The sequence below is a fragment of the Carcharhinus amblyrhynchos genome, chromosome 15, assembly GCF_965287045.1.
Source record: "Carcharhinus amblyrhynchos chromosome 15, sCarAmb.v2.hapA, whole genome shotgun sequence".
Lineage (NCBI taxonomy): Eukaryota > Metazoa > Chordata > Chondrichthyes > Carcharhiniformes > Carcharhinidae > Carcharhinus > Carcharhinus amblyrhynchos.
Genome location: NC_137338.1, coordinates 69,855,644 through 69,875,297, shown reverse-complemented (window position 1 = coordinate 69,875,297; position 19,654 = coordinate 69,855,644). Strand labels below are relative to the sequence as shown.

The 19,654-nt window shown below is 44.9% G+C and overlaps 1 protein-coding gene across 1 annotated transcript in view; it reads left to right on the top strand.

Annotated features, from left to right (window-relative positions):
• The window catches only part of grk1a (G protein-coupled receptor kinase 1 a), an 82,956-nt gene that overhangs the window by 12,437 nt on the left and 50,865 nt on the right, over positions 1-19,654 (top strand). The window lies entirely within an intron of this gene.

The window sequence follows — 19,654 nt, the reverse complement described above, 5'->3', positions numbered from 1 at the left end:
ATGTTGTAGCGGAATGTCAACATTGTGGTTCAACTGCGGCACTGGCTGAGGTTATTTATAAAGGCCCTGCCTTCCCAGCCTTGCCTGAGGTGTGGGTGATCCTCAGGATCAATCAACTTTCCCCTCAAAGGACACAGCAACCGATGGTGACTTTACCCTCTTACTATTCAGTTACATCTCTGAGGAAAGGAACTTCTTGCCTTAATCAGCATTAAGCTAATTTTTCTGTTGCTCACTGGACCTGTCCTACCTGAATTTTGAAATATAGGCCGAACATTATCAGTCAGTCTATCAGACTGCCCACACCTCCTTACATTTTTTTTAAATTGTGGGATATGGGCTTCGCTGGCTGGCCAGCATTTATTGCCCATCCCTAATTGCCCAAGGCCAGTTGAGGATCAACCAATTTGCTCTGGCTCGGGAGTCACATGTAGGCCAGACCAGGTAAGGATGGCAGATTTCCTCCCCTAAAGAACTGGATGGGTTTTTCCGACAATTGACAATGGTTTTGCGGTTATCAGTAGACACTTAATTCCATATTTTTTTTATTATTGAATTCAAATTCCACCATCTGCCGTGGCGGGATTCAAAAACATCCTGAGTCCCCAGAACATTAACAGAGTTTCTGGATTAATCGTCTGGTGATAATACCACTAGGCCATCACCTTCCCTTTAAAATGTGCAATGTTGACATCCTCTTAGTACAACCTGGACCCGGGATTTGATCCTTTCTCCAGTTGAACAGTCATCTCCCTCCACTCCATCTTAAATGTCTTCATGGCCATTTTTGATTTCTTCGAATTTCAAGCCAACCTTTTTATCTCTCAGATAAATATCCAGGCAGAGTAACTATTTGGGGGTTGTTTTAAGCAAAGAATAAAAAATGATGCTGAAGACGGGTTGTGCTAAGAAGAAATGTAATAAGATTTACCATCTTATTTTTGAGGGTCATGAAGATTTAAGCGTGAATACAGGCTTAAACAGACAATTATAGGTTTAGCACTCAAGCACCGAGTAAACACAATGTTCCTGGAGCTGTGTATATAACCTCAAACAAACCTCCAGTGACAATGTGGTCTGCACTACCTACCAACAGAAGGATGACCAAGAGTGAGGGCATCTAGTTCCTCTGGTGCAGCACTGCAGTTCCTGGTGGATAGGGTAGGGAGAGGGAGAGGTATCCTCTTAACCCAAGGGAGCAGGGGAGGTCTTTGATGCAAGGCATTGTGGGAAATGACGGACATGGGCTCCAAAGATGCAAGAGACTCAGTGGCCAAGGTGAGAACTGAACACACTTGGTCCACCAACTAACTGTACACTGAAAAATCACACGGCCCACATTGCTACATCCTTCACGCTGCACTTACCTTAGACACAGCTCTCAACCATCATACGTACACAAACATAGTGGTCAGTACACTCATTCAGAGTTTCATCTTCCAGAGCAGGGTCAACCATGTTTTGCTGAGATCGTTCCCCTACAGGAGCTAGTGACCAGGAGGGAAATGCAATGGATAGAGCATACAGCACATTACCTAGAACATTCATAAAGTTCAGCTCATGGAATCCTACAATGCAGAAGGAAGCTATTTGGCTCGTCAAGTCTGCGCAGACCACAATCCCAGCCAGGCCTTATCCCCATGTATTTACCCTAGCTAGTCCCCCTGACACTAAGGAGCATTTTGGCATTGACAATCCACCTCATCCATACATCTTTCAGACTGTGGGAAGAAACTGGAGCACCTGGGAGAAACCCACGCGGACACGGGGAGAATGTGCAAACTCCACAGAGACAGTGGCCCAAGCTGGGAATCGAACCGCATCTGTGCAGCCACTCAATCCTCTTTCCATATCCACAATCGATCCTGATCCTTATCCCTCACTGTCAAGTTCCCTCCAATCCCATCACACAAATCCTCCCATACGGCCACTCATCCTTCAGCCTAACCCATCCGTCTTTGTCACTACTCCATCCCAGGAATAAATTCCAACTGGGCTTGCATCCCCTCCGACATCAACCCCCCCGCCCCGCAAACGCCCAATGCCCTTCCTGATCCCAGAAATAAGTTCAGGATGAGAAATAGTCACCTAAACAGCATCAGAGCCCAGAGCAGGTCAAAGGCAACCCAAAGGAGAATACGAACCTCCCTCTTCAAACTCTCAGCCCCCGTTCACCTTGTCTGTTACTTGTCTGTTACAGTTGTACCTCTGGAAGAATTAGATCATGCAAAAAAATTGGGGGTAAGCACCATGGGGAATAGTTTATTAGTTGGGCAGTTGGCTCTTACTTCCTCACATAGTTTGATTTGGATGCAGCTAATGGGCGACATTCTTGACACTCAATGGCATTAGCATCGCTGATTCCCCACTATCACCGTTCTGGCTTTATCATTGATCAGAAACTGAACTGGACCAGCCATACAAATGCTGTGGTTACCAGAGCAGGTCAGAGGCTGGGAATCCTGCAGCGATTAACTCATCTCCTGACTCCCTAAAGCCTGTGCACCATCTACTAGATACAAGTCAGGAGTGTGATGGAATACTTGTCTGGATGAGTGCAGCTCCAACAACACTCGAGAAACTTCACACCATCCAGGCTACTTGATTGCTACACCTTCCACAAGCATTCAATCCCTCCACCACCAAGGCAGCCGTGTGTACCGTCCACAAGATGCATTGAAGGAACTGACCAAGGTTCCTTAAGCAACACTTTCCAATCCCATGACCAGTACCTTCTAGGACAAGAGCAGCAGATACTGGGAACACCACCACCCTGGAGGTTCCCCTCCATGGCACTCACCAACATGACGTGGAAATGTATGATGCGGAGATGCCGGTGTTAGGCGGGGGTAAACACAGTAAGAAAAAACACCAGGTTAAAGTCCAACGGGTTTATTTGGTAGCACAAGGAGCAGTGCTCCAAAAGCTTGCGCTACCAAATAAACCTGTTGGACTTTAACCTGGTGTTGTGAGACTTCTTATTGGAAATATATCACCGCTCCTTCACTGTTGCTGGGTCGAAATTGTGGAACCCCCTCCCTAACAGCACTGTGGGTGTACCTACGCCTCAGGGACAGCAGCAGTTCAAGAAGGCAGCTCAGCACCACTGTCTAATAGACACTGAGGGATGGGCAATAAATTCTGGCCTAGCCAACAATGCTCACATCCCTCATAGATGAATTTTGAATAAGGGAGTGACGTTTTATTTATTCTGATCTTCATTGCAAAGGGATTGGAAGAATTGAGCACAGTTGGTGGATTTCCTGATGCCTCATGGGAAATGGCAACAGGGGTGTGGAGCCTAATGGTGGAGCAGATCTCTCATAATGAAAAGTGGAGAGCATTCCTCTCGGTGTAGGTCATCAGCCCAGAAACCTCAGCTCCCCACTCCTATTACTCTCCCTCCTCTTGTGCCTCGCTTTATAAAGTTGGTGATGATGGCTAGTCCCCCAGGATTGAGAGAGTGCAGCGGATGGTCCTGGATGGGGCCACCATCTTGGTCAAGAGCTGCAGGACATCGCTTGACTCAGTCAAGACGTCAAAAGATCTGCTCACTGACATTCCCACTGCCTCTCACTGTACCAGCTGCTACCTCAATGGTATCATGAGCCATTGCTTCAGAAGGTATCCCTCATCACCCAGTGGCTAGTTGTACACACTGGGCCTCAGGCTCTGCGAGACTAATGATTGTCTCATTATAGCTGCACTGGAACTATGATGAACACTGAGGGAATGAAACCTCCTTGTTGGTCACTGTTACTGGTTTTATATTCCAGGTTTTATTCATTGAATTTAAATCCCTCAGGGCGGCAGAGCGGTTAGCACTGCTGCCTCACAGCACCAGGGACCCGGGTTCAATTCCTGGTTTGGGTCACTGTCTGTGTGGAGTCCGCACATTCTCCCCATGTCTGTGGGGGTTTCCGTCGGGTGCTCCAGTTTCCTGAAAGCCTGAAATGCGCTGGCCATGCTAAATTCCCCCTCAGTGTACCAGAACAGATACAGGAGCGTGGCAAGGAGAGGATTTTCACAGTAACTTCATTGCAGTGTGAATGTAAGCCTACATGGGACACTAATAAATAACTTGAATTTGAAACTTGAAGGAACATTCATAAGGGGGAGACAGTGATGTAGTGGTAATGTGACTTGGCAGAAGCCCAGGCGATAACTCTGGGAACTTGAGTTCCAATCTGACCATGGAATCTGGAGGAATTTAAATTCAATGAATAAAATCTGGAGTGTAAAAACAGTCTCAGTAACAGTGACCGATTCCCTTCCTGGTTCGATAATGCCAACAATGAAAATCTGGCATGCTGGTGGCATCATGGCACAATGGTTAGCACTGCTGCCTCACATCGCCAGGGACCTGGGTTCAATTCCGGTCTCGGGTCACTGACTGTGTGGGGTTTGCACGTACTCCCCGTGTCAGCGTGAGTTCCCTCCTGGGTGCTCCAGTTTCCTCCCACAGTCCAAAGACGTGCTGGTTAAGTTGACTAGCCATGCTAAATTCACCCTAATGTCAGGGGGATTAGCAGGGTAAATATGTGGGGTTAGGGGAATAGGGCCTGGGTGGGATTGCAGTCGGTGAAGACTCGATGGGCCAAATGGCCTCCTTCTGCACTTGTAGGGAATCCATGATTTTATGGTACATGTGGGAATCCATGGTTTTTATGGTACATGCGACCCACAGCAACCTGGTTCAGCCTTAACTGCACTCTGCAATGGCTCAACGAGACACTCAGTTCAAGGCCAAATAGGGATAGGTATCAAATGCTGGCCCAACTCTGCCCTCATTCCATGAAATAATAAATAACTGGGGCCTTAAATGGTCACATGTTGGGCAGTCAATGATTCCTGGGACTATTAGGAATCCCACAATCCTGCAGTTTTCGGCCTCTGGTTCTCTCTGGCAATAGGGACTGTTGCCTTTTCTTTAGACCCTCAGAGATCTCCAGATTACACAGGGAACTGCAGTATATTAAAAGCAAATTACTACAGGTGCTGGAATTTGAGACCAAAACGGAAAAAGGTTGGAAAATCTCAGCAGGTCTGACAGCAACTGTGGAGAGAGAATAGAGCCAACGCTTTGAGTTTGGAAAACCCTTTGCCAGATGTGCAACTGTGGTATCTGTGTTACATCACATCTGTGGCAGTTTAAAAATGAAATGTTGCTTGACAAGCCTGGATTTTTCTTCCATGAAATAATAGATTTCTACAATCATCATTTTACAGAGTGGAACCTTCTCAAACATTGGTCTTGTGTCATGTGAATAGAGGAGTTATTTTCTCTTTATACCTTAGGTGAATAGGGTAGAATAGGGGAGTACGGTGGCACAGTGGTTAGCATTGCTGTCTCACACTGCCAGGGATCCGAGATCGATTCCAGCCTTGGGTGACTGTCTCCCTGCATCTGTGAAAGATTCATTTGGGTGCTCCAGTTTCCTCCCACAGTCCAAATGCAGGTTAGGTGGAATGGCTATGCTAAATTGCCCCTTACTGTCCCAAGATATGTAGATTAGGAGGATTAGCAGAAGGTTCCAGGAATGGGTGGGCCTAGGTGAGATCAATTATTGTAAAAACTCACCTGGTTCACTGATGTCCTACAGGGAAATGTGGTGATTATTCCTTTAAGGGCAACACAGCAGAGTAAGGGTCACATGGCCTATGCGACCAATTGGGGCTCAGAGTGTGGACTCATCCCCATGGTGAGAGAGACTCAGGCAAAGAGACATTTTGGGATCAAACTACAGCCATGGGGCTGCTGGGTACAATTCTTATTAATAAATACCCTTTATGTTTGCGAATTCAGTCTATGAAAGAGCATCTTTACATCAGGATTTCAGCCCCTGGGGTCTTGATATTGAGGGAGGTCCACTGCAATGCCTGCTCAACAGGGCCTCCTTTTCCACCCAATGGACAAATCTCCCAGCTCTGTGTCTGTAAGAGACTTTAATCATTCTTTTTATAATCGTTGATAAATTAATTTCTCTCTGCTTTCCCAGTTGCTTTATTGATTTCTTTATCATGTTTTTAGTATGCCCTCACATAATCCTTTTCTTTACTTTCTCTGTACTTTTTAAAGTTTCAGTTATCCCCATCGCATATTACTCACCGGCCTTTTTAAATAAGTTTGTTTTTGCTGAACTCTAGTGATTATTGATAAATTTAACCCCTTCATTTGCCAAAATTATCTTCCAGTTTAATAAAGTTCAGAAGTTTCTTTGTTAGTCACAAGTAGGCTTACTTCCACATTGCAAGGGCACTAGTGTGAACATCCCCTGGTCACCACACTCTGATGCCTGTTCAGGTACAATTTAGCGTGGCCAATCCACCTAACTTGCATACTTTTGGACTGTGTGAGGAAACTCCACACAGACATGGGGAGAATGTGCAAACTTCACATTGACCCAAACCAGGAATTGAACCCGGGTCCCTGGCATTGTGAGGCAACAGTGCTAACTGCTGTGCCACCCCCCCCCCCTCATTTCATTCATCCTCTCAATGTTAGCTTTTCCCAAAATATTATGTTGCTGTTCACCTCACTGATATCTGTCTTAATCATTTGATTGAAACTGAGAGAGGTTAAAGGTCAAACACGTTGCTGTGGGTCAGGGGTCACACCTAGGCCAGAACAGGGAAGGATTTCCTTCCCTAAAGTGAACCATCTGGGTCTTTAATAAATCCATTGATGGGATGTGGGCATTACTGGCCAGGGCAGCATTTATTACTCATCCCTAATGAATGTGGTGTTCATCTGCCTTCTTGAACTGCTGCTACCTCTGATATGTATGTACACACACACTGCTGTCAGAGACAGGGTTCCAGCAATTTGAACCTGCAACAGAGAAGCAGTAAGAAGTCTCACGGCACCAGGTTAAAGTCCAACAGATTTATTTAGTAGCAAACGCCACTAGCTTTTGGAGCGCTGCTCCTTCATCAGGTAAGTGGGAGTTCTGATCACAAACAGGGCATATAGAAACACAAACTCAATTTACAGAGTAATGATTGGAATGTGAGTCTTTACAGCTAATCAAGTCTTAAAGGTACAGACAATGTGAGTGGAGATAGCATTAAGCACAGTTTAAAGAGATGCGTATTGTCTCCAGACAGGACAGTTAGTGAGGTTTTGCAAGCCCAGGCAAGTCATGGGGGTTACAGATAGTGTGACATGAACACAAGATCCCGGTTGAGGCCATCCACACGTGTACGGAACTTGGCTATCAGTCTCTGCTCAGCGACTCTGCGCTGTCGTGTGTCGTGAAGATCACCTTGGAGAATGCTTACCCGAAGGGCAGAGGCCAAATGCCCGTGACCGCTGAAGTGTTCCCCAACAGGAAGAGAACAGTCTTGCCTGTTGATTGTCGAGCGGTGTTCATTCATCCGTTGTCATATGGTCAGTCTACACGGTCTCCCCAGTGTACCATGCCTCGGGACATCATTTCCTGCAGCGTATCAGGTAGACAACGTTGGCCGAGTTGCAAAAGTATGTTCCGTGTACCTGGTGGATGGTGTGAGATGATGGCGTCCTATCAATGATCCGTCTTGCAGAGGTTGCTGTGGCAGGGTTGTGTGGTGTTGTGGTCACTGTTCTCCTGAAGGCTGGGTAGTTTGCTGCGGACAATGGTCTGTTTGAGGTTGTGTGGTTGTTTGAAGGCAAGAAGTGGGGGTGTGGGAATGGCCTTGGCGAGATGTTTGTCTTCATCAATGGCATGTTGAAGACACCAGAGAAGATGTCGTAGCTTCTCCGCTCTGGGGAAATACTGGACGACGGAGGGTTCTCAGTCCACCGTGTTGTGTGTTTGTCTTCTAAGGAGGTCAGTGCAGTTTTTTGCTGTGACACGTCGGAACTGTCGATCGGTGAGTCGAGTGCCATATCCTGTTCTTATGAGGGCATCTTTCAGCATCTGGAGGTGTCTGTTGCAAACATCCTCATCTGAGCATACGAGATGATGTAGATACGAGAGCTTGTCTGTAGGGGATGGCTTCTTTAACATGTTCAGGGTGGAAGCTGGGGAAGTGGAGCATTGTGAGGTTATCCGTGGGCTTGCAGTACAGTGAGGTGCCGAGGTGACCGCCCTTGATGGAGATGCGTTTGTCCAAGAATGCAATCGATTCCAGGGAGTAGTCCATGGTGAGTCTGATGGTGGGATGGAACTTGTTGATGTCATCATATAGTTGTTGCAATGATTATTCACCATGAGGCCAAAGGAAGAAAATGTCATCAACGTATCTAGTGTATCGCATCAGTTGAAGGTCCTATGTGGTGAAAAAATCTTGTTCGAACCTGTGCATGAAGGTGTTGGCATTTAAGGTGCGAATTTGGTCCTGATGGTTGTTCCATGTGTCTGGATGAAGAACTGGTTGCTGAAGGTGAAGGCATTGTGGTCCAGGATGAAGCAGATGAGCTGTAAAATTACATCTGGAAGTTGTCGGCGTTGAGTACCGAAGCAGTTGCAGCAATGCCATCGTTGTGGGGGATGCTGGTGTAGCGTGCTGAGACATCTACTGTGACAAGGAGTGCTCCTGGTTCTACTGCCCCATGTGTGCTGAGTTTCTGTAGGAAGTCCATAGTGTCACGACAAAAACTGGGGGTTCTTTGTACAATGGGTTCCAAGATGCCCTTGACATAGCTGGAGAGGTTCTCGCACAGGGTCCCATTGCCCGATACGATGGGACAGCCGGGTGTGTTTGCCTTGTGTATCTTTGGAGGGCAGTAGAAATCTCCAATGCAGGGGAGTGCGTGGGATGAGAACACGGAGGGTGCTCCGAAGGTCCGGATCAAAGATCTTGATCAGAGTGTTGAGTTGACGGTGTGTTCTTTGGTTGGGTCTGCAGGCAACTGTCTGTTGTGTTCTTTGTTGCTCAGTTGTCAGTACATTTCTTTGCAGTAATCCGTTCTGTTCAGTATGATGGTGGCCCCTCCTTCGTCTGCTGGTTTGATGACAATGTTGTGGTTGGTCGAGTGCAGATAGCATTGCGTTGTGCTTGGGTGATGTTTGGGGCTGTCTTGTAAGTGCGGCTGATGAATCAGGCATTGACGAACCTCCTGATGTCTTGCGCGTACATGTTAAGTCAAGGGCAGCGGCCTTCTGGAGGAGTCCAATTCGACTCTTTCCTCTTCAGTTGCTGTAACACGGATCTCTGTCAGCTGTCTCGTTGTGTTCACTGTTAGCCTCTTGGGGTTTGTGGAAGAACTCCCGCAGCCTCATTCACCTGATGAATTCCTCTGTGCCCGCTGCGAGACCGATGGGGTCTGTTTTGATGGTGGGGCAGAAATGGAGTCCTCGGCCGAGGATTTCGATTTCATCTGGTTGAAGTGTGCAGTCCAACAAGTTGACAATGGACTTCTCTTAGTGGTACTGTTTTCTACTGTAGTACCGGGAGGAGGCTTGGCTGCTGCTGGTGGTGGTGATGCCGAGTTTCTCAAGTTTCCTGTTCTTGGTGTGCATGTAGATGACGTAGTCCCTTTGTCTCGTCTGCTTGGCAGAGTTTTGCAGCTGGCCTGTGTCCTGAGTGCAAGTTGAGAACATCTTGCCAAGGCCAGCCCCACACCACCACTTCTTGCCTTCAAACAACTGCAGCAAACTACCCAGCCTTCAGGAGAACAGTGACCACAACACCACACAATCCTGCCACAGCAACCTCTGCAAGATGTGCCGGATCATCGACACTGATGCCATCATCTCACGTGAGAACGTCATCCACCACAGTACGTACACTTGCAACTCGGCCAACATTGTCTACCTGACACACTGCAGGAAAGAATGTCCTGAGGCATGGTACATTGGAGAGACCATGCAGACGCTATGACAACAGATGAATGAACACTGCTCGACAATCACCAGGCAAGAGTGTTCCCTTCCTGATGGGGAACAATTCAGTGGTCACGGGCATTCAGCCTCTGATCTTCGGGTAAGCGTTCTCCAAGGCAGCCTTCACAACACACAACAGCACAGAGTCACTGAGCAGAGACTGATAGCCAAGTTCCACACACATGAGGACGGTCTCAACCGGGATCTTGGGTTCATGTCACACTATCTGTAATCCTCACAACTTTCCTGGGCTTGCAAAATCTCACTAACTGTCCTGTCTGGAGATAATACACATCTCTTTAACCTGTGCTTAACCCTCTCTCCACTCACATTGTCTGTATCTTTTAAAACTTGATTCGCTGTAAACACTCACATTCCAACTATTATTTTGTAAACTGAGTTTGTGTCTTTATATGCCCTGTTTGTGAACAGAACTCCCACTCACCTGACGAAGGAGCAGTGCTCTGAAAGCTAGTAGTGTTTGCTACCAAATAAACCTGTTGGACTTTAACCTGTTGTTGTGAGACTTCTTACTGTGTTTACCCCAGTCCAACGCCAACATCTCCACATCATGACAGAAGCAATGGCAGAATGTAGCTGGATTGTTGTATACTGTAACTCCGTCACCGTGTACAGAATGTAAGTGGAAAATTCTATACTATAACTCAGTCACAGTGTACAGAATGTGGCTGAGTTGTTGTGTACTAAAACTCAGTCACTTTATACAGAATGTAGGTGGAGGTTGTAAACTGTAACAGAGTCACTGTACAGAATGTAGCTGGGTTGTTGTATTCTGTAACTCAATCACCGTGTACAGAATGTAGCTGGGTTGTTGTATACTGTAACTCAGTCACCATTTATGGAATGTTGCTGGGTTGTTGTATACTGTAACTCAGTTACTGTGTACAGAATGTAGCTGGGTTGTTGTATTCTGTAACTCAATCACCGTGTACAGAATGTAGCTGGGTTGTTGTATACTGTAACTCAGTCACCATTTATGGAATGTTGCTGGGTTGTTGTATACTGTAACTCAGTTACTGTGTACAGAATGTAGCTGGGTTGTTGTACACTGTAACTCAGTTACTGTGTACAGAATGTAGCTGGGTTGTTGTATACTGTAACTCAGTTACTGTGTACAGAATGTAGCTGGGTTGTTGTATACTGTAACTCAGTCACCATTTATGGAATGTTGCTGGGTTGTTGTATACTGTAACTCAGTTACTGTGTACAGAATGTAGCTGGGTTGTTGTATTCTGTAACTCAATCACCGTGTACAGAATGTAGCTGGGTTGTTGTATACTGTAACTCAGTCACCATTTATGGAATGTTGCTGGGTTGTTGTATACTGTAACTCAGTTACTGTGTACAGAATGTAGCTGGGTTGTTGTACACTGTAACTCAGTTACTGTGTACAGAATGTAGCTGGGTTGTTGTATACTGTAACTCAGTTACTGTGTACAGAATGTAGCTGGGTTGTTGTATACTGTAACTCAGTTACTGTGTACAGAATGTAGCTGGGTTGTTGTATACTGTAACTCAGTTACTGTGTACAGAATGTAGCTGGGTTGTTGTATACTGTAACTCAATCACCATGTACAGAACATAGCTGAGTTGTTGTATACTGTAACTCAATCACTGTGTAAAGAATGTAGCTGGGTTGTTGTATACGGTAACTCAGTCACCATTTATGGAATGTTGCTGGGTTATTGTATACTGTAACTCAGTTACTGTGTACAGAATGTAGCTGGGTTGTTGTATACTGTAACTCAGTTACTGTGTACAGAACGTAGCTGGGTTGTTGTGCACTGTAACTCCATCACCATGTACAGAATGTAGCTGGGTTGTTGTATACTGTAACTCAACCACTGTGTAAAGAATGTAGCTGGGTTGTTGTATACTGTAACTCAGTCACCATTTATGGAATGTAGCTGGGTTATTGTATACTGTAACTCAGTTACTGTGTACAGAATGTAGCTGGGTTGTTGTATACTGTAACTCAGTTACTGTGTACAGAACGTAGCTGGGTTGTTGTATACTGTAACTCAGTTACTGTGTACAGAATGTAGCTGGGTTGTTGTATACTGTAACTCAGTTACTGTGTACAGAATGTAGCTGGGTTGTTGTATACTGTAACTCAATCACCATGTACAGAACGTAGCTGGGTTGTTGTAAATGTAACTCAGTTACTGTGTACAGAATGTAGATGAATTGTTGTATATTGTAACTCAGTCACTGTGTACAGAATATAGGTGTGTTTTTGTGTACTGTAACTCAGTCACTGTGTACTGAATGTAGCTAGGTTGTTGTATACTGTAACTCAATCTCTGAGTACTGAATGTAACTGGGATGTTGTAGACTGTAACTCAGTCACTGTATACAAAATGTAGCTGGGTTGTTGTATACTGTAACTCAACCTCTGTGTATAGAATGTAGGTCGGTTGTCATATACTATAACACAATTACTGTACACCACATCGTAGGTGGGATTTGTTCTAGTGTCTTAGGCCCAACAATCTTCAGCTGCTTCACCATTGACCTTCTTTCCATCAGAAGTGAGGATGTTCGCTGATGATTGCACAGTTTAGCACCTTTCACGACTGCTCAGATACTGAAGCAGTCTGTGTCCAAATGCAGCAAGACCTGGACAATATCCAGGTTTGGGCTGACAAGTGACAAATAACATTTGCACCACACAAGTGCCAAGCAATGACCATCACCAGTAAGAGAGAATCTAACCATTGCTCATAACCATATGTTCAATCATTGAATTGCCCACTATCAACATCCTGGGGGTTACCATTGTTCAGAAACTCAACTGAACCAGCCAGATAAATACTGTGGCTACAAGAACAGACCAAAGGCTTGGAACACTGAAGTGAGTAACTCATCGCCTGACCCCCCAGAGTCTGTCCACCATCTACAAAGCACACGTCAGGAGTGTGACGGAGTACTCTCCACTTGCCTGGGTTGGTGCAGTTCAAGAAGTTCGACACCATCCAGGACAAAGCAGCCCACATGATTGGAACCCAATCTCCATATTTGCATAGTGGTAGCTGTATGTAGTATGTACAAGATGTACTGCAGGAACTCACCAAGGTTCTTTTGACAGCACCTTCCAAATGCATGACCACTACCATCCAGAAGGATAAATCAGCAGATACCTGGGAACACCACCACCTGGAAGTTCCCCTCCAAGTCACTTGCCGTTCCAACTTGGAAATATATCGCCGTTTGTTCACTGTTGCTGGGTCAAATTTTTGGAGACTTATGCCTAACAACACTCTGGCAGTATCTACACCTTAGAAACTGCAGCAGTTCAAGAAGGCAGCTCACCACCACATTCTCGAAGGCAACTTGGGATTAGCATTAAATGCTGGTCAGTCAGTGATGCCCACAACCTATAAATGAACAAAATAAATCCTGCAACTCAGTCACTTTGCACAGAATATACATGGGTTGTTGTACACTGTAACTTTATCTCTGTATACAGAATGTACGTAAGTTGATGTATACCGTAACTCAATCACTGTGTACAGAATATAGCTGGGTTGTTGTATACTGTAACCTGGTCACTGTGTACAGAATGTAGCTGGGTTGTTGTATACTGTAACTCTATCTCTGTATACAGAATGTACGTAAGTTGTTGTATACCGTAACTCAATCACTGTGTACAGAATATAGCTGGGTTGTTGTATACTGTAACTCAATCTCTGTGTACAGAATGTAGCTGGGTTGTTGTATACTGTAACTCAATCCCTGTGTACAGAATGTAGCTGGGTTGTTGTATACTGTAACTCTATCTCTTATACAGAATGTACGTAAGTTGTTCTATACCGTAACTCAATCACTGTGTACAGAATATAGCTGGGTTGTTGTATACTGTAACCCAGTCACTGTGTACAGAATGTAGCTGGGTTGTTGTATACTGTAACCCAGTCACTGTGTACAGAATGTAGCTGGGATGTTGTATACTGTAACCCAGTCACTGTGTACAGAATGTAGCTGGGATGTTGTATACTGTAACCCAGTCACTGTGTACAGAATGTAGCTGGGTTGTTGTATACTGTAACCCAGTCACTGTGTACAGAATGTAGCTGGGTTGCTGTATACAGTGTTGTGGAACAAATTTATTATACCAAATAATTTCAGGAGACCCAGTATAAAACAATTGTTTATTAACTAACACACTGGGACAGCAGAACCTCAGAGAAGGGATTGATTCTACCCAGCTATAGAGCCATGCAATATTTATACATTGTGAGTCATGTAGGGGAGGCATTTCTTATATTCCATCGTTAGGATTTACATTCAACAATTTATGGATGTTCACGAAACCAGGTGTGAACTATCTGTCTACCTTACCTCCCTTTGGTTCCTTGTTGTTTTCCAGGCTTAACCTTGACTGCTCGCTTTGTCATCTAATTCAGTCCATCTGAGTATTACAGAGGTCTCCAGGCATACAAGCTACAGAAATGGTCCCTGAAGGTGTTTTATGTTCACTGGTATGCTTAGCCACACACTCACTCAGCCAGCAGTGTCTGTCATTTTCCCAGTCTACACGTTCACCGGGTGATGTCTTTACCTTGAGTGTGGAATTTTATTTAACCTTTCTAAAACTGAAATATATATATCTTCAAAACCCTCTAAATAAAAGTCTCTTCAGTAAGTTACTAGTTCCTTTTGATAGTAATCCTCTGGTCCCTTAGAAACTATGATTGTTGTCTGCCTGAATAAATTGTATAAGTCCAAATTCCATATTTTATCATCTCACTATTACAGTCCCTCCTTTTGTCCCTTGGCATAGCCCAAGTTAACCAACTCTCAGATGCCAACTGCTTCCTTCACTCTGCACCATCAGGAGTTTAGCTAGGTATGTGCTTAGGTTTGTAAAGGTATGTGGTCAAACCATGTGTATCCTTTTATCCTTTATTATAGGAATATGATCCACTATTTTATTTCCGCAATTATTAAATCTAATCCCCACCAGCACTTCTTGTGTGCCTTTCTTGTCTGGAAAAATCAGGCAAGATAGATATATGATCAATGTCATTTGAATTATAACCAGGAGGTGGAAAATGTTGTCAATCCATGGGTGTATTTATATGTCTGAGTCCCAATTCCACAGACCTTCACATGTTTGTGTCATTCGGGTCAATGCTGCCCACTAAGGCACTGGCTTGTTGTTGAAGTGTGTAGTATGTTTCTTGAGCTTGTTGAATCATTGTCAGACATTCCTGCAGGAAGGGGGTTGTATGTCAGTGCTGATTCAAGTACTGTGTCAAATTGTTCTTTATGTAGATCAACTGTTCCTCTCTTGTCTATTTCCACTTGTTCTACCTACCCTACCGTTGCCAACACTGAGACATGCTATATGATTCATTATGAGGCATAGTCGGTTGCTCTCATATTAAATGTCCTGCTGCCATGTGGTAATACACTATCTCCTTCACCCAAGTACGCAATGTGGGTTGGCTCTCTTGAAGCCCGCATCGCCTCCATTATACAATTCACTGTCACATTAGACACAAACTTGGCCTCACCTGTTTCGTAACTTGGATGTGCAGATATTACTGAGGTGGCTTCCATTCTGCACCCACCTAAAACTTTACTGATAGTTTCCCTCAATTTCTACAGCATGTAACAGGACACTATGGTATTTTTAATTACCCCAGTATTCTCTATATAACACCTTACTAGGTGTTGACATAGGGATAATGGATATTACTAATAAAATATCAATTAACATATTTCTCTCTATAATACAATCAACATTAGTTCGAAATACATCCATCAGAACTCTGAGCTGGCCGAGAAAGATTTAATAGGTGTGCATTTGTTACCCATAAGGAAAACATCCCTTCATTAATTTGCCTGAAATTTTCCCACGTCAGTTCAATTACCCATAATCCATAGGTACAGCAGACATTGTTCCTACTTGAAGTATCCAAAATATTCCCAATCCATTTATTGATGGTGCCTGCAAGACTCTCATCCCACTTCAGTCACTAACTGGCCCATCAAGGCCAGATACAATGCCCTAGTATGGGTCAAACACCAATGGGTAGGGTTATGTCTGAAAGAAATGGCGGAGGTGATAGTGGATGCCTTGGTGGTTATTTTCCAGACGTCGCTGGATTCCGGAGAAGTGCCGGAAGATTGGAAAACGGCTAATGTTACGCCGTTGTTTAAGAAGGGTGCCAGGCAAAAGGCGGGGAATTATAGGCCGGTTAGTTTAACATCTGTGGTAGGTAAAATGTTAGAATCCGTCATTAAGGAGGAAATTGCGAGGCATCTTGAAGGGAATTGCTTGATAGAGCAGACGCAGCACGGTTTCATTAAAGGGAAGTCATGTCTGACAAATTTACTGGAGTTCTATGAGGATGTGTCTAGGGCAGTGGATAGAGGAGAGCCGGTGGATGTGGTCTTTCTGGATTTTCAGAAGGCGTTTGACAAAGTTCCTCACAAGAAGTTATTGCAGAAGGTCGAGGGACATGGAGTTGGGGGTAGGGTGTTAGCGTGGATAGAGGATTGGTTGTCAAATAGGAGGCAGAGAGTGGGGGTCAATGGGTGCTATTCGGATTGGCGGATGGTGACTAGTGGAGTGCCCCAGGGGTCGGTGCTGGGGCCTCAGCTATTTACCATTTATATAGATGATCTGGAGGAGGGAACCGAGTGTAGGGTGTCGAAATTTGCTGATGACACCAAGATTGGTGGAACGGCAAATTGTGCGGAGGGTGTGGAGAGTCTGCAGAAGGATCTAGATAGGCTGGGCGAATGGGCCAGGAAATGGCAAGTGGAATTTAATGTTGGCAAGTGTGAGGTGGTCCACTTTGGTAGGAATAATGGTAGGAAGGACTATTACTTACGTGGCGAAAAACTGCAGCAGGCGACGGTGCAGAGGGACCTCGGGGTCCTTGTGCATGAGTCGCAAAAACCCCAGCTTGCAGGTGCAGCAGGTGGTCAGGAAGGCGAATGGGATGCTGGCCTTCATAGCGAGGGGGATTGAATATAAAAGTAGGGAGGTCTTGCTGCAGCTGTATAGGGCATTGGTGAGGCCGCAGCTGGAGTACTGTGTGCAGTTTTGGGCGCCGCACCTGCGTAAAGATATTTTGGCCTTGGAGGGAGTGCAGAGGAGGTTTACTAGTCTGATACCGGAGTTGAGGGGGTTGAGCTATGAGGAGAGGCTGAATAAACTAGGCTTGTACTCGTTAGAGTTTAGAAGAATGAGGGGAGATCTCATTGAGACGTATAAGATGATGAATGGGATGGATAGGATAGAGGTGGAGAGACTCTTCCCGCTCAAAAAAGACAGTAGGACTAGGGGGCACAGCCTCAAGATAAAGGGGGGGCGGTTTAGAACGGAGTTGAGGAGGAACTTCTTCACTCAAAGGGTGGTGAATCTCTGGAATTCTCTGCCCGTTGAAGTGGTGGAGGCTGCCTCGCTAAATATTTTTAATACGCGGGTTGATGGGTTTTTGATGAGAGAGGGGATTAAGGGTTATGGGGAGAGGGCGGGAAAGTGGAACTGAGCCACGACAGATCAGCCATGATCTTATTGAATGGCGAGGCAGGCTCGAAGGGCTAGATGGCCTACTCCTGCTCCTATTTCTCATGTTCTTATGTTCTTACGTCAGTAATGTTTAGGACTGCAGATACAGATCATTATATATGTACGTTATCATACAAATCTTCATTCTCATTGATCAATTTCAAGACATTCCTTGGTCCTGGACTCATGGCATGAATGCTATTGAGTCCTTGACTGGTTCTGCCTGGATTGTTTGTGTTGTTGTTGTTGAGGTAGTGGTAACATTCTTTTCTTTAGGATGTAGTTCTCATGTCCATCTAGCATCTCTTTTGCACAAGTCAGTACATTTCCAATAACATTAGGGCTACATATATTCCACCCAGAATTTTGCGATGTGAGTTCACAGTCTGGGCTAATGCTGTTCAGTTAGGGACTGAAGTAGTGCAGTCTAATAGTGGGATGCGCCCCCCGTCCCTGGAAGTTGAAACTGATCAAAATGCGGCCTGACAAACGCTGCTGCTATAACATTGAATACTGGGACATTAAGAGTTAATTCTATTGATTTGGCAACTGTTGACCAGAAAGTCCAGACTTTGAGACTGCAGCCTAAAAGGATTCTGGAAAAGGGACAAAGTGATTCAGAATACTCAACTGAGTGCAGACCGAGACATGACACAAATAATTCAGAACTCAGCCACTGGGCTAGAGAGTCTTGCAGGCACCATCAATAATATAGGAATTAGGAGCGAGAGTAAGCAATTCAGCTTTTTGAGCCTGTTCTGCTGTTCTATGTGATCATGGCTGACCTTCACCTCATCTTAACTCCACTTCCCTGACTTTTCCCCATAGTCCTTTACCCCACATTTAATCAAATATTTATCAATCTCTTTTTTGAACCATTAATTGATTCTGCATTCACTGCACTCTGGGGCAGTGAGTTCCATAGATTCGCAATCCTCTGTGAGAAGTAGCTTCTCCTCAGCTCTGTCTTGAACCCCCTCCGCTGACCCTACAACTATGACCTCTTGTCCTACACTGTTCCAGCAGGGGGAACATTTGTTTGATATTTACTTTATCAATCCCACTGATTATTTTATATACCTCAATCACATCCCCCCTCATTCTTCTGTACTCCAGTGCGTACAAGCCCAAGCTCCTTATACGGCAGCCCCTTCAAACCTGGAATCAATCCAATAAACCTCTTCTGAACTGTCTCCAGTGTCACTGCATCATCCCTCACAGAAGGTGACCAGAACTGAACATAATACTCCGTGTGATCTCATCAATGCCTTATACAATTGTAATAACACTTCTCTACTTTATACTCTAGACTCTTTGCAATAAATGCCAAGATTCCATCTTTATAACATTCTGCACCTGCGTACCCACTATCTGAGACTCGTGCGCAAGGACACCCAGATCCCTCTGCACAGATACTTTTTGAATCTGTTTCCCATTAAATAGTAATTTACCCTCTAATTTTTCTAGCCAAAATGGATAACCTCACACTGATCACATTAAGCTCCCCATATGCCAGATTCTGACCCATTCCCTTAGCCTATCAATATCCATTTGTAAACTTTTTATTTCCTCATCACAGCCTGTCTCTCTCCTTTTCACAAAAAACTCAAACTCACCTTCACAACCTGTTTATTTGAAGCAAAAGATAATTAAGTGTGGAAATTACTAAGCCAGACATCCCATTCAGCCCCGATCACCCTGTTGCATCTTTCAGACATCTGACACTTCCACATCCCAGCTGGATCAAATCTAGACTGCAGTCACTTGCTCTCTGACTGTTACATTGACGTTCTTTGTGGATTGAGATGTATCAGAGTCCCTTCAGATGGTATCAAAATTGTGGTGCTCCTCATGGCCAGGACCATCAGTCCCTCGAGAGTTAATATGGCAACTGACATTCTGTAAGTTAAGCAAATAACCACCCCACTCGTCACCAGTCAGCCAATGTTAGTTTTGTAAAACCAAGATCAATTAGTAATGCGACCAATGCTTCCAGCATCTTTTCACTTGAATGTCCACGCAAGCACAGATAGCACTGGTTATAATTACTTTATACGGTGTTACCCACCTGGATGAGAATCCTGGTTTGTCACTTTAACCATTCTTTTTCCCCTATTCCAGGTACCATAGGTTATTTTGTCATGGCATTCTTCTCTATGTCTTCTATAATCATCTGATCTCTAACTTCCTGTCTTAATCCACGTAGCTGTTTGCACAGTTCCTTTGCAAACTGCCTCACTCTCTCACCAGTCTATTTCTTCTCCACCAGTTACTCCATCTCCTGGAGGTCTGATAG